This window comes from Pseudophryne corroboree, chromosome 10, assembly GCF_028390025.1.
Source record: "Pseudophryne corroboree isolate aPseCor3 chromosome 10, aPseCor3.hap2, whole genome shotgun sequence".
Taxonomy (NCBI): domain Eukaryota; kingdom Metazoa; phylum Chordata; class Amphibia; order Anura; family Myobatrachidae; genus Pseudophryne; species Pseudophryne corroboree.
This window is the reverse complement of record NC_086453.1, coordinates 60717569-60730166: the sequence shown is the minus strand read 5'-3', so window position 1 is coordinate 60730166 and position 12598 is coordinate 60717569. Positions and strand designations below refer to the sequence as shown.

The following is a 12598-nucleotide window of genomic DNA, read 5'->3' as shown; positions in this document are numbered from 1 at the left end:
ACATCAAGATTTATTCACATCTCAGAGGTAGGAGTGGGGGACAGAGAACCCCCCCCCCCCCTCCTTCGGCATTCCCTGCACACCCTGTAACCCATCAGCCTAGTGCTGATGTGCTGTATCTTGCATCCTCAATAGCCCTGATGCGCATGTGTGAGATCTCGCCAAAATTGCGAGATCTTGTGCGCAGAATGACCACCAAGGCCACCGCTGCTGCAGGTACTACTGACGATATGTGAGAAAATGATAAGCCCAAAAAAAAAGTGCCCGGCAGCTGCATGAATCTCCATCGCCAAAAGTATGGTGACAGCGAAATCGTTATATGCATACTGTAGAGAATTCGATATACCCGTGTAATACTTGACACTTTTCCCGCTCAGTATATATTAATGATGATTATTTATTGCTTTGTTTCAATGCGGCTTCATTTCAGAACGTTGATCTGATCAATTTAACAACCTACAGGTGTCACTGAGGTTCATTTATGAAGATTAAAAGTCATCACTGATATCGTATCACTGCCTGTAATACATAATGAAATGTACCAATCTCTTGGAGACGCCATGAATACTCTACTGCTGAGTGGTGCTGGCAGGGAAGAGTTACGGTAATATAGGCACACTGCAGCAGGGATCCAGAAAATACAGACAACCGGCATCCCGATCGTTCGGACAGCGGGACTCGCTCCCGCAGGGGGTGGGTTAGGTTTAGGCGGCAGAAGTGGGGTTAGGGTGCAGCCACGGGAAGGTTAGGGACCAGGGACGGAAGGTTAGGGTTAGGCACATAGAAGGGAGGGTTAGGCATCAAGCGGGGAGGGTTAGGCACCCACAAGGGAGGGTTAGGGTGGGGGAAAAGGTGAGGGGGCTTAATGGGGGGCTATTGGGATTCTGATGGACAGGATGCTGCTATCTGTATACCCCGTCCATCGGCAAATCATATTGAACCCCCAGGGAGATAGGCAGCAACTTAATAGGCACTGTATATAACTAGGCCCCTAAGATATGTCACGTTTTATCCTAAAGAATACAATTCCCTGTATAGAAACAGCACAATTCCTTCCCTAAATTAAGCACAATTAGGATTTCTTTAATGCAGGTCTTTAAAAAATTAAAAATCAATCAATCAATCAATCAATCAATCGAGAGTTTGACAAAAACGATGTCACCTTTTTGCACCTCTTATTGTGTATGTGTATGGTATGCACATAATGGCATTTCAAGCAAGTTTAACCACATAGGCAAGTTCTGCAGGGATCACATAGTCAGACATATTTCCCTGCGTTGGTGTAATCTAACACTGCTGCCCCTCAGGGTGATATAGTAACCGAACTCTCAGAAGTGGAGCGGCATAAGGGCCAGCGTCTCTTCCTCTAGAGAGGGGGGGGGGGGGGGTCTCTGGCGACCTTGCATTGTACACCTTATACACTGTCTGCATACTTCCCTGTAACGCAGAACACGCTTTCCTGAGACAAAACAGGGCTTCCGGCTAGGAGAATAACTCCAAAGTGTGAGCTTGCAATATGACAGAAACCGCACAAGGTGATGAAGTGGCAAATACGTCTCTGGATAGAGTCAAACGCTGGAATAAGGGTCATTGTGTAAGATGCAACAAAGCTTTCACAATGATGAAACATGCACATATAAGAGCTTACACATACACAGCACAATAACACCACAGCCAGGGTCACTCATAGTACGCTCACTATATACAATGGTGCACTTGCACAAAAGAGAAAAATATTAGAACATCCAAATACAAGTTTGAGAACTAAAGTTATTAAATAAAATATGTAAAGCCCGCCCCGTGCAAGTGTGCAAATGCATGCGTACGCCATCTGAAAATTCCGCCAGACAGCGGACACCTTCAAATCCGTTCTCAACTCACTCACCATCGAATGATTTTTCCAGTCTGTGCGTAGCCCAAGACTTATTCCTAGAGTGCGATACAAACAGGCTGATCGGAATCGGAGCTGACGTCACACAGTCACACACCCTCCCTCAAAACGCCGGGGAACGCCTGCGTTTTTCCTAACACTCCCTGAAAACGGCCAGTTACCACCACAAACGTCCTCTTCCTGTCAATCACCTTGATCGAAATTTTCGCAACGCGCCTGCGCATTCCGGTGCATACGCATGCACAGTAATTCGATAATCGGACGCTGTGCGAATTCGCACAACAGCTATCAGGTCTGAATCAGGCCCTAAGTGGGGTACCGACTTTGCAGATGGCTCGGCCATCCAGCTGATCCACCGACTGACTGGCTGATTTTATACGTATGTGGCACAACACAAACACACTAATACCCCTTTTCCACTGTGACACGTCTGCGACCCGTGCTACAGCCCCCTTTCCCTCAGCGCTCACCAACCCGGAATATTGTCGGGTTGGTGACACTGCTAGTGATGCGGCAGGGGCGGCGCTGGGAGAACACATGATCTCCCAGCGCCGCCCTCCCATACACTGTGAACGGGAGCCGTGTCGCATCGACACGGCTCCCGTTCACACTAGACAGCTTACCGGGTTGAACACGTGTTCAACCCGGCAAGCTACCCGGGTAGGATTCCCGGATCACTTGTTCCGGGAATTTGCAGAGGAACCCTTTTCCACTAGGGAAAAACACGGGTAAATGCGCACCCCCGCGCATTTACCCGTGTTTTAAGGAGCTAGTGGAAAAGGGGTATTACTAATCGGATGACCGATATGTTTGGCCACAGGAACTAGTACTGACCTCATTGTCAATGGTTCCTACGGATAGTTTGTGGTCAGTCGGTTGCCCGTACACACAGATGCGCATGATCTATCTATCTATCTATCTATCTATCTATCTATCTATCTATCTATCTATCTTTCCCATCTCTAACTCATATCTATCTATGTATCTCATAATTATCTTATATCTACTATATATTTAATATATATTTATCTGTGTATATCGGTATCTGGACTCTAGGTCGACACCTATTGGTCGACACACATTAGGTTGACACAGGCAATAGGTCAATGCAGCCATTAGGTTGACATGGAAAAAGGTCGACATGCGTTTTTCACCTTTTTAAAAAAAAAATTGGAACTCTTTCATACTTTACGATCTACGTGGACTACAATTGGGAACGGTAACCTGCCGCTGCGCTCGGGCACCTTGCCCAAAGCATGGCGAGGGGACACGGTGCACTAATTGGGGTTCCCCGTCACTTTACGGAGAAAACACCCAAAAAACATAAAAAACTCACGTCGACCTTTTTCCATGTCGACCTAATGGCCACGTCGACACATTTCCTGTGTCGACCTAGTCACTGTCGACATAATGTGTGTCGACCTAGGCACTGTCGACCCTGAGTCCAATACCCTTAAATGTCTATCTCATAACAACCCGTCTCATATCTATCTATCTATCTATCCTTTATGTATCTCAAATCTATCTTACAGTATATCTATGTATCTACAGTAAGTATCTCATATCTATCTCATAACTCTCTATCTGTGGCTATTTAACTGAACTCCCTTTTTGTCTTAACAGGCGTTAACACACAGAATCAGAGGAAAGCTCACAGATTTGCTTGTTAACAGGGTTGCGGCACCCGTTATCCCACTAATTATTGGGGATTTTATTTTGAATCGCTGAGGCAGGTGATAAAAAAATCCTACATAGCTTCTGACTTCGGGGCTAATTGGAAATCCCCGGGGGATCAATTAGCCAAATGATCAATTGGATTCCGGCATAAGGGTTAGTGCCTTAGCTGCTTTTTTAAAAGTTACAAGATCAGATAGTTTTTAAGGTGTACAGTGCCTGTAAAAGGCCGATCGTCAGATACACAGCAATGTATACTACAGAGACAAGGTACCAAGCTGTTTGGTTAATGCCATGCATCTTATGTAGCCAATAGCGAATTTAGTTTTACGTTGAACTCAATCTGTAAAGGGAAATCTCCAATCATTTCTGGCATACGTTTCTGTTCCTTAACATCAAGCATTGTTCTACATCACATTAGGGATGGAAATCGACTGGTCTACCATCAATGGTGTAATCTAATCAGTGGTTTACTTTGATGGCATGAAACCATATATTGTAGACAATCGACAGTTTACACCATCGATGGAAATCAGTGTGGAGGCTGTGACACAGTGGGAGGGGGGACTTTGTGGGCCAATCATAGGAGCGGTGGGGCTTCACCAGGCAAATTGTGGGCGGAGCTAAGATCTGTGTTGTCTGCGCTGGAGGGGGAAAAAAATTGCCATCGACTGCAGAAAACCATCAGATCTTCACCACCAATGGCAAAACCATCAACCTTCGTTGACAAACCATCAATGGTTGGTAACTAACGATGGCCATCCCTAAATCTAATTACAGCACCTGGGAGACACCACGAGGTACAGTCTCATCCTGTAATTGCCATCTGCCTCAGGCGCAAGACATGCAAACACATATAGCACGTAGCAAGTGTTGTATTACACAGCAAACTGCTAACTAACCATATAGGTGGATCTCATAGCCACTTCTTTTTTTTAAACTTGTGTAATTTTTTTTATTGAAGTTTTTCAGAGAAAAACAAAAAACATTAAATACAGAACAAAACCAAACACCAAACAAAACAAAAAAAAAGACAAAGGTACAGGAAAAATACAGCAAATAATGCAATCTGTATCACAGTGTCACATAGATAGAGATAATAAGTGTCACGGCAATCTCGCAAATTCACATACTAAACATCAATCAGTTAGAGAGTAGTGCCCCAGCTGCAGCCAGACCTATCCCACTTGCTGAGGTAATGGGGCAGGGTCCCTCTAGACCTATGTGTAAACCTCTCATGTCCTGACACCTCATTCACCAGAGCTCGCCAATTGTACACATTAGGGGAAGAAGTAGCAAACCAGTTACGCGCTATAATCACCTCAGCTAAGGTAGTCAGGCAAAGAACATATTTGTACAATGCCGGGCAGTAGGATTCCTTTAAGTCTAGCGCAAACATACACTGTGTAGGAGAGAGGGGGGGCAGCGTAGGTTCAGTGAGCAGAATATCCGACCAGACTGCTTCCCAAAAGGCATATACAGTGGGGCACAGCCATAGTAGATGCCAAAAGGTAGCTTCAGGGGCACCACATCTTGGACAGGTAGTACCAGGCCGTAGACCTGCTTTACATAAAGAAACTGGAGTTCTATACGTCCTATGCAAAACAAAGAAATAAACCTGCTGGTACTTGACACACTGGGTAGTATATTTAAGAGAGCACAACACCTGGAGCCATTGGTCATCTGTAAGTGAGCCAATGTCTTGCTCCCACTTAAGTTTAAGTTGGTCAAATATATTCGGGCAGATGTGGGCATTAAGACTACCATATAAAATGGAAACTTGGTGACTTGTACCCAAATTCATAACCATGTCTTTAATCGGAGATTCAGAAATGGACGTAGGCGAGGCCCCAAACTGTGCCTGCACCGCATGGCGGAGCTGTAGATAACGATAAAAGGATCTATTGGATATTTCAAGCTCCTGCCGCAGTTGTGTGAAAGATTTAAAAACACCATTATCATACAGTTGTGAAACTGTGGTAAGGCCCGCCCCAATCCATATATTGTCCTGTGAGAGCTGCAATAACTCCCTATACGCTGGGTTAAACCAAAGTGGCGTGTCATAATCTGTACCTTGCTATTCATAATAGGAGTGAGTTTGACGCCATACAAGTAGCGACTGACGGAGTAAAGGAGGAAGACCAGCAGTAGAAGAGGCAGAAAGAAGGAACTGGACAGGGGAGAAGTGAGACCCCACATACTCGGCAAAGAATCTCTCAAACGTGGGACTATCCCTACTGAGAATCCAATTAGACAAATGCGCAAGTTGGGCAGCTAGATAATAGGCCCGCAGATTGGGAAAACCCAAACCTCCATCCAATTTAGCCCTAACCAGAGCTCTCAGAGCAACCCTAGGCGTTTTGTCGCCCCAAACAAAAGAGGAAAGCACGCTATCAATGCTAGTGAAAATTTTCTTGGGGATAAAAGTAGGAGAGTGCTGTAATAGATAAATATATTTTGGTTGTATCACCATCTTGATCAAGTTAATGCGACCCGTGACAGTAAGGGGAAGCTTCTTCCATACATGGATCCGTCGCTTCAGATCCACCGTGACCTGGTCAATGTTTTGATGTACAAAAGACTTAACATTAGGAGTGATCCAGACACCAAGATACTGAAAGCGAAGGGTCCAGTGCAAGGAGGACACAATAGGCAATGGGTCAGGAAGAATACCAGATATGGGAAAGACATTAGATTTATTCCAGTTGATAGTCAGGCCGGAATAGAGGCCAAATGTATCAACAATACTTAGAAGGGAGGTCAGGGAAGTATCAGGGTCATTGAGAAAAAAAAGCATGTCATCGGCATATAATGCAATAACATCCTCATGTCCGTCAATAGTAATGCCCCTAACATCAGGAGACGCTCTAATGAAATTTGCCAATGGTTCCACAGCCAGGGCAAAAAGGGCAGGGGACAGTGGGCAGCCCTGTCTAGTACCACGGGACAAAGTAAATGGGGATGTTACATAGCCATTGACAGATATTCGAGCCACGGGGGAGGAATAGAGTAATTGTACCCAGCGTATGAATTTGGGGCCAAAAGCAAATCGTCTAAGGACTTCCCACAAATACTCCCATGCCACAGAGTTGAAGGCTTTGGCAGCATCCAGGGAAACCACCACAGCCCCCGACTCGGACTGGTCCCCCATCTGCAGGTGACAAAACAGTCGCCTCAAATTTTGGAGAGTAGACTTGCCTGGCATAAATCCTGTCTGATCATCATGAATGATCGAAGTGATAACACTATTGAGTCTAAGTGCCAGAATTTTGGCCAAAATCTTGACATCAGTAGGTAGCAATGAGATTGGGCGGTAGGATTCTGGGGCCGTGGGGTCCTTACCTGGTTTGAGGATCACCACAATAATAGCTTCTGACATAGAAGGAGGCAAACGAGCACCCTCTAGTAAAGCATTAAAGAGAGTCAAAAGATAAGGGACAAAGTATGCACGATATTGTCTATAGACTTCAACCGGTATACCGTCGCTACCCGGGGCCTTTTTATTAGGGAAGGAGGCAATAGCTGCCTCAACTTCCTCTGGAGTGATACTAGCATCTAGAAAATCTATAGATTGTTGGGACAATTGTGGTAGGACAATACATGAAAGATATTGCTGTAGTTGACTGGAGGTATAAGTGACTTTAGAGGCATACAACGAGGAATAAAAGGACTGGAAAACCTGGGCTATCTCAGGAGTGGCATAGACCATTTCGCCCTGGGCGTCACAGATCTGCTGAATGGAACCTCCAGTTCTCTCCCCCCGAGCTAGAAAAGTCAAGTAACTACCCCCCGTTTCCGATTGTGAATAGAGGGTATGCTGGGAGAAAAGTAATTTGCGCCTTGATTTATCAAGTAAATGGTCAGACCAGGCTTTCCTGGCCAAATCCCACCTCACTCGGTCACTAAGGGTCTTAGTAGAAAGATAAACAGAATCAGATTGGGAACAGGCAAGCTCCAGGCGCACCTCCTCCTCCCTACTAGATTTTTTAACATTAGCAATTTGTCGTATGAAGGAGCCCCGTAACGAAGCCTTAAATGCGTCATGTTTAACCAGTTGATCAGAACAGGACGCATTATGAACCTCAAAATCACTCCATTCACGAACCAAGGCCTCATGATCAGTCAACAAGGTCAACCAAAAGGGGTTCAATTTCCAGAGTTTAGCCCCACAGACAGGCACAGAATCTAGGGCCACCAGCAGGGGTGAGTGGTCCGAGATTCCCCTCTGTAGGTACTGGACATCTAGTATTCTAGCAGTGAGATCAGGGGAAACGAGGGCCAAATCTATTCTCGAGAACGTGTGAAAACTGGCCGAGTGACAAGAGTATTGTAGTTGTTTAGGGTGCCTCAGCCTCCAAATATCCAGGAGCCCAAGCTCGGTAACCAGCCTCGCAAACGGTGTGGGGGACGGGGAAGTAGAGGGTAGAGAAGGGGGAAGCTCAGCCCAACGATCTAAAACTTTATCTAAAACATTATTGAAATCTCCGATGCAAAGGACCGGTGCTGAGGGAGAAGTAGCAATAAACGACATTGCCTGTCGGAGTACTTCGTTAGTGTAGGGGGGGGATATAAACAGCAAGTATATGTAAAAGTGTACGGTTAACATAAGCCCTAAGGAATACATTGACTATGAACAATTTGAACAATTTGACTATGACAATTTGACTATGAACTAAATGGAAATTAACCGACTTCCGCACCAAAACTGAAACCCCCCTGGAATTAGCAGAAAAGGTGGAATGATAGGAGAGACCAACCCAGGGCTTCCTGAGAGCCAAGGTTCTAGTACCAACCAAGTGTGTTTCGGAGAGGCATATGACATCTGCCTTATACTTCCTCACCTGAGATAAAACCAGAGCCTGCTTGATGCGGTCATTCAGGCCCCTCACATTCCAGCCGAGTATGCGGAGTCCATCAACCCCTGCAGCCATGAGTATAAGAAAGAAAGGACAGAAGGAGAAAAGAAGCAAGGGGAGAACAGGGAGTGGCAGAAGAGGAGGAATATCCAAGGCAAGCAGGGCACGTAACAGAGAGGAACCTGGAGTGTAGAGAAGGAAGGAGCAAAGGGACCACTGCGGCCCTCCACCAGCAAGCAGGTAGAGCATCTGGAGACCAGAAGGCACATATAAGAAAAAACATAGACACATTGCAATTCAAGAAAAAAAATAACACAGTGACACACGGAGCAATACACATACAAGAAAAACAAACAAACAAACAAACCCAAAATAGCCCAAACACCCCCCTCCCTGCATATCCATCCCAAACTAGACACGCCTGGATCCCAAAAAACCAACTAAACTAAAGCTGAAAACCTATAGCAACCCCAGGGAGTAGAGACAAGTATTGCCTCTACAAAAAAGCTATATCCTAGCATTCAGCTCCTAAACTTAAAGATCGTCCCCGCTACATAAATAGCAGAAGTACAAAACCCAGCAAACAATGCGACCCCTGAGAGAGAAACAGTCCTCAGTTAGGGGCCCGAGGTCTACGCTCCAGCCAGGCCTCCGCCTCTTGAGGGGTATTGAAGAAGTGTGTGAAGCCATCATACACCACCCTTAAACGTGCCGTAAACAGCATGGCATATTGGATTTGATGGTCACGAAGCTTCCTTTTGACCTGAAGGAACTGCGCACACGACTTCTGGACATCTACGGCGAAGTCCGGATAAACAGAAATATCATGGTTGTCAAATTTCAAAGGACCCTGTGTGCGGGCCAGCCGCAGGACCGCATCCCGGTCCCTGTAGTGCAGGAAACGAGCTATGAAAGTGCGTGCAGGTGCGCCCGGGGGAGGAGCCCTGGCAGGTAATCAGTGCGCCCTCTCCACAGGGAACTGAGGACCAAAGTCATCACGTTGAAATAATCGGATTAGCCATGTTTCCAGGAACGATTCAGGAGAGGAGCCGTCCGCTCTCTCCGGGAGGCCCACAAAGCGGACGTTATTACGACGGAGTCTTCCTTCAATATCAGAGAGCTTCGCCTTAACTGCCGACATTTGAGTTGTGAGATTGGATACCGTATCTTTAAGAGGATTGGTGACGTCTTCTAAGTCGGAGATACGGTGCTCCGCTTCCCCCACTCACAAATCTTTTGCATATCATGTCTGATTAAAGTGATATCCACCTGTACTTGGCCAATTTTATCCATGACTCTGTGTTCGGACGTGGATATGGCCAAAAGAATTTGCGGCGTCGACTGGGACGTGTCATCCTCTCGAGGAGGTGTCCCCAAGGGGGAAGGAGGGGATGGGGGAGCAGTACCCCGGGTGAGTTGGGAGGAAGAACACATAAACATTTTTATTCATAAGCATTATAACTACATACCTCTTAACTGTCCCGATTTTGGTGGAACAATCCCGTTTTTCGGGCACTGTCTCGCTGTCATTCCCGCCCCCGTGGGCCGCAGTGTCCCGCGGTGAAGGGGGTGGGGTGTTGGGAGGCCTCCTCTCATGTACACAGCCTCTATTCACTGGGAGAGAGGGCCTGAGCTCCCAGGGATATGGTCATACCCCCACAGTGATGAAATTCAATTGTGGCACTTCCTGTCAGATCACGCCTCCTAGTCGTAATGCCACACACCCTAAATTCAGGCGCATGCAAGTGTCCCTCCTCCAGTCCAGACAAAGTTGGGAGGCAACTAGAGATCTTCAACATAGCTGCCACATTATAACACCTAAAAGGTAAATATAGAACCTGAATGTACAGTATATGAAAATATACCCTTCACTCATTACTGCATAAAATCTACAAACTAACGAAGCATTGTGCCTTATGTTTACATTTAACAAGATGTACAATTATGCAACTGGTCAGTTAAAGCATTTACAAAGGGGCCAATCCCAATAGGTAAACTAGCTGCTGATATAGCGTTACAACTAAAATTGCGACATTTGCTCACGGTAAAAAAAAAAATGCGTCCCTAAATGCGGCTTTTACATGCCTCTGCAATCATAAATGGGGGCATGCATAAGATACTCTAAGATCAAGGTAAGGCAACAAGTTGTGCAGCTGTTGCAGGTTTTAGGCAAGTCGCTATTTTACATGCTGACAAATGAGCGTACGTCCAATGGTAGCACGGACCTTGTGGTGGAGATTCTGAGTTGGATGCATCTGTTATAATGGACGCATCTCCTGATTCCACACCGTCCGCACATGTGTAGGATTCTGAAAATATGGGCCCTCATTCCGAGTTGATCGGTCGCAATGCGAATGTAGCAGAGTTACACACGCTAAGCCGCCGCCTACTGGGAGTGTATCTTAGCTTCTTAAAAGTGCGACCGAAGTAATCGCAATATTGCGATCACAAACCTCGTAGCAGTTTTGGAGTAGCTTCAGACTTACTCTGCCTGTGCGATCAGTTCAGTGCTTGTCGTTCCTGGTTGACGTCACAAACACACCCAGCGTTCGCCCAGGCACTCCCACCGTTTCTCCGGCCACTCCTGCGTTTTTTCCGGAAACGGTAGCGTTTTCAGCCACACGCCCCTGAAACGCCGTGTTTCCGCCCAGTAACACCCATTTCCTGTCAATCACATTACGATCGCCGGAGCGATGAAAAAGCCGTGAGTAAAATTACTTTCTACATAGCAAAGTTACTTGGCGCAGTCGCAGTGCGAACATTGCGCATGCGTACTAAGCGGATTTTCATTGCGATGCGATGAAAAATACCGAGCGAACAACTCGGAATGAGGGCCATGGTGAGCGCATTCGCTGCAAGATTCATTCATAGTCACAAGTAGGTGCTTCCGTGTGGCATCTTGTGGAAACGGAGAGTAACATGAAGCAGGTATTTCTGGGCGGTAAGTGTCAAGACGCACAGAGCAGCTGTGTCTGATGGGAGGGTCAGGCGTGCATTAGTGAGGTGTTGGACCCTGTCCCATAACAGATCTCCTGCACCCAGCACGGTGCCGGTAAAAGCCCACATACAGTACAAATAACACGGCAGGAGTATTAAGCCTGGAGAAGGGATAAAGCAGTGATAAGTGGAAGGTGATAACGCACCAGCCAATCAGCTTCTAACTGTAATTTTTCAAACCTGTAATGATTGGCTGATGCGTTATCAACTTCCACTTATCACTGCTTTATAATTTCTCCAGACTTGATACGGGTTGGGCGCGTGTTGCCGACTGCTGGGATCCCGGCAGTCAGTATACCGACCTCGGGATCCTGGCAGCAGAATGCTGGGGGAGGGGGTGCAACAAAGCCCCTTGCGGAGTCACTGTGCTTGCCACGCAACGGGCTCGGTGGCTTGCTGTGCGCGCCATAGGTTCTACTCCCACTCTATGGGTGTTGGGTAGGCATTGTGACAGCTGGCATTTTGAGCGCCTGGGATTCTGGTGTTGGCATGGTGACCGCCCGGATCCCGAGACCGCATCCCATTAATACATCTGCCCAAATGACGGCTGAAGCACGGATGCAAAAAATAAACTAAAAAAGTGGGCGGTGCACCTAGGACACAGGAAACCACATTTATATGCACACAGACGGAAAGATAGCTGTATTAACATATGTTAGTCCATAGGCTGACGCAACAGACGCACATTCCGCACGACTGTGTGTGACTCAGAATCGGGATTGCATGTACCTATACATATGCTCAGCAAATATAGCAGCAATTTTTATGTCATTTTGCATCTTTCAAAATGAGCCTCACAGACATCTAAGGGATGAATGTGTAAGACTGTGGAAATATGAAAAAAAAAAAACTGTTAGAAGTAATCAGAAACGCTGAGTGATAGCTTACTCTGAAATACCAGACGTTTAACCACTTAACTGGCATGGTCAGATCAAATGCGACCGCGCCGCCCCACTGTGTCACCCAGTTTTTGACGAGGAAATCCGTTCTGCATATGTGCATAATATAATATTTAAAAAAATAAGTTTTAAACTATACTAAATAAAAAAAACAAAAAACAATTATTAATGGTTCTGAAGGGAAAAATCATCAGGTAAGTGGTTAAGGCAATAAAGGATTTTAATGTGCATTAGTATATGTTTTAATACTGTAGTTCTAAACGTCAATACGGAATTGTTGA

The 12598-nt window shown here is 46.1% G+C and overlaps 1 protein-coding gene and 1 long non-coding RNA gene across 4 annotated transcripts in view; one reads left to right on the top strand and one right to left on the bottom strand.

Annotated features, from left to right (window-relative positions):
* The window catches only part of NTF4 (neurotrophin 4), a 264224-nt gene that overhangs the window by 143922 nt on the left and 107704 nt on the right, over positions 1–12598 (bottom strand). The gene's annotated exons all lie outside the window — the stretch shown is intronic.
* Positions 1–12598, top strand: part of LOC134967011 (uncharacterized) — a 39222-nt gene that overhangs the window by 26394 nt on the left and 230 nt on the right. The window contains exon 2 of the long non-coding RNA XR_010188767.1: positions 3515–3721. This is a non-coding gene — a long non-coding RNA (uncharacterized LOC134967011). The remainder of the gene's footprint in view (positions 1–3514; positions 3722–12598) is intronic.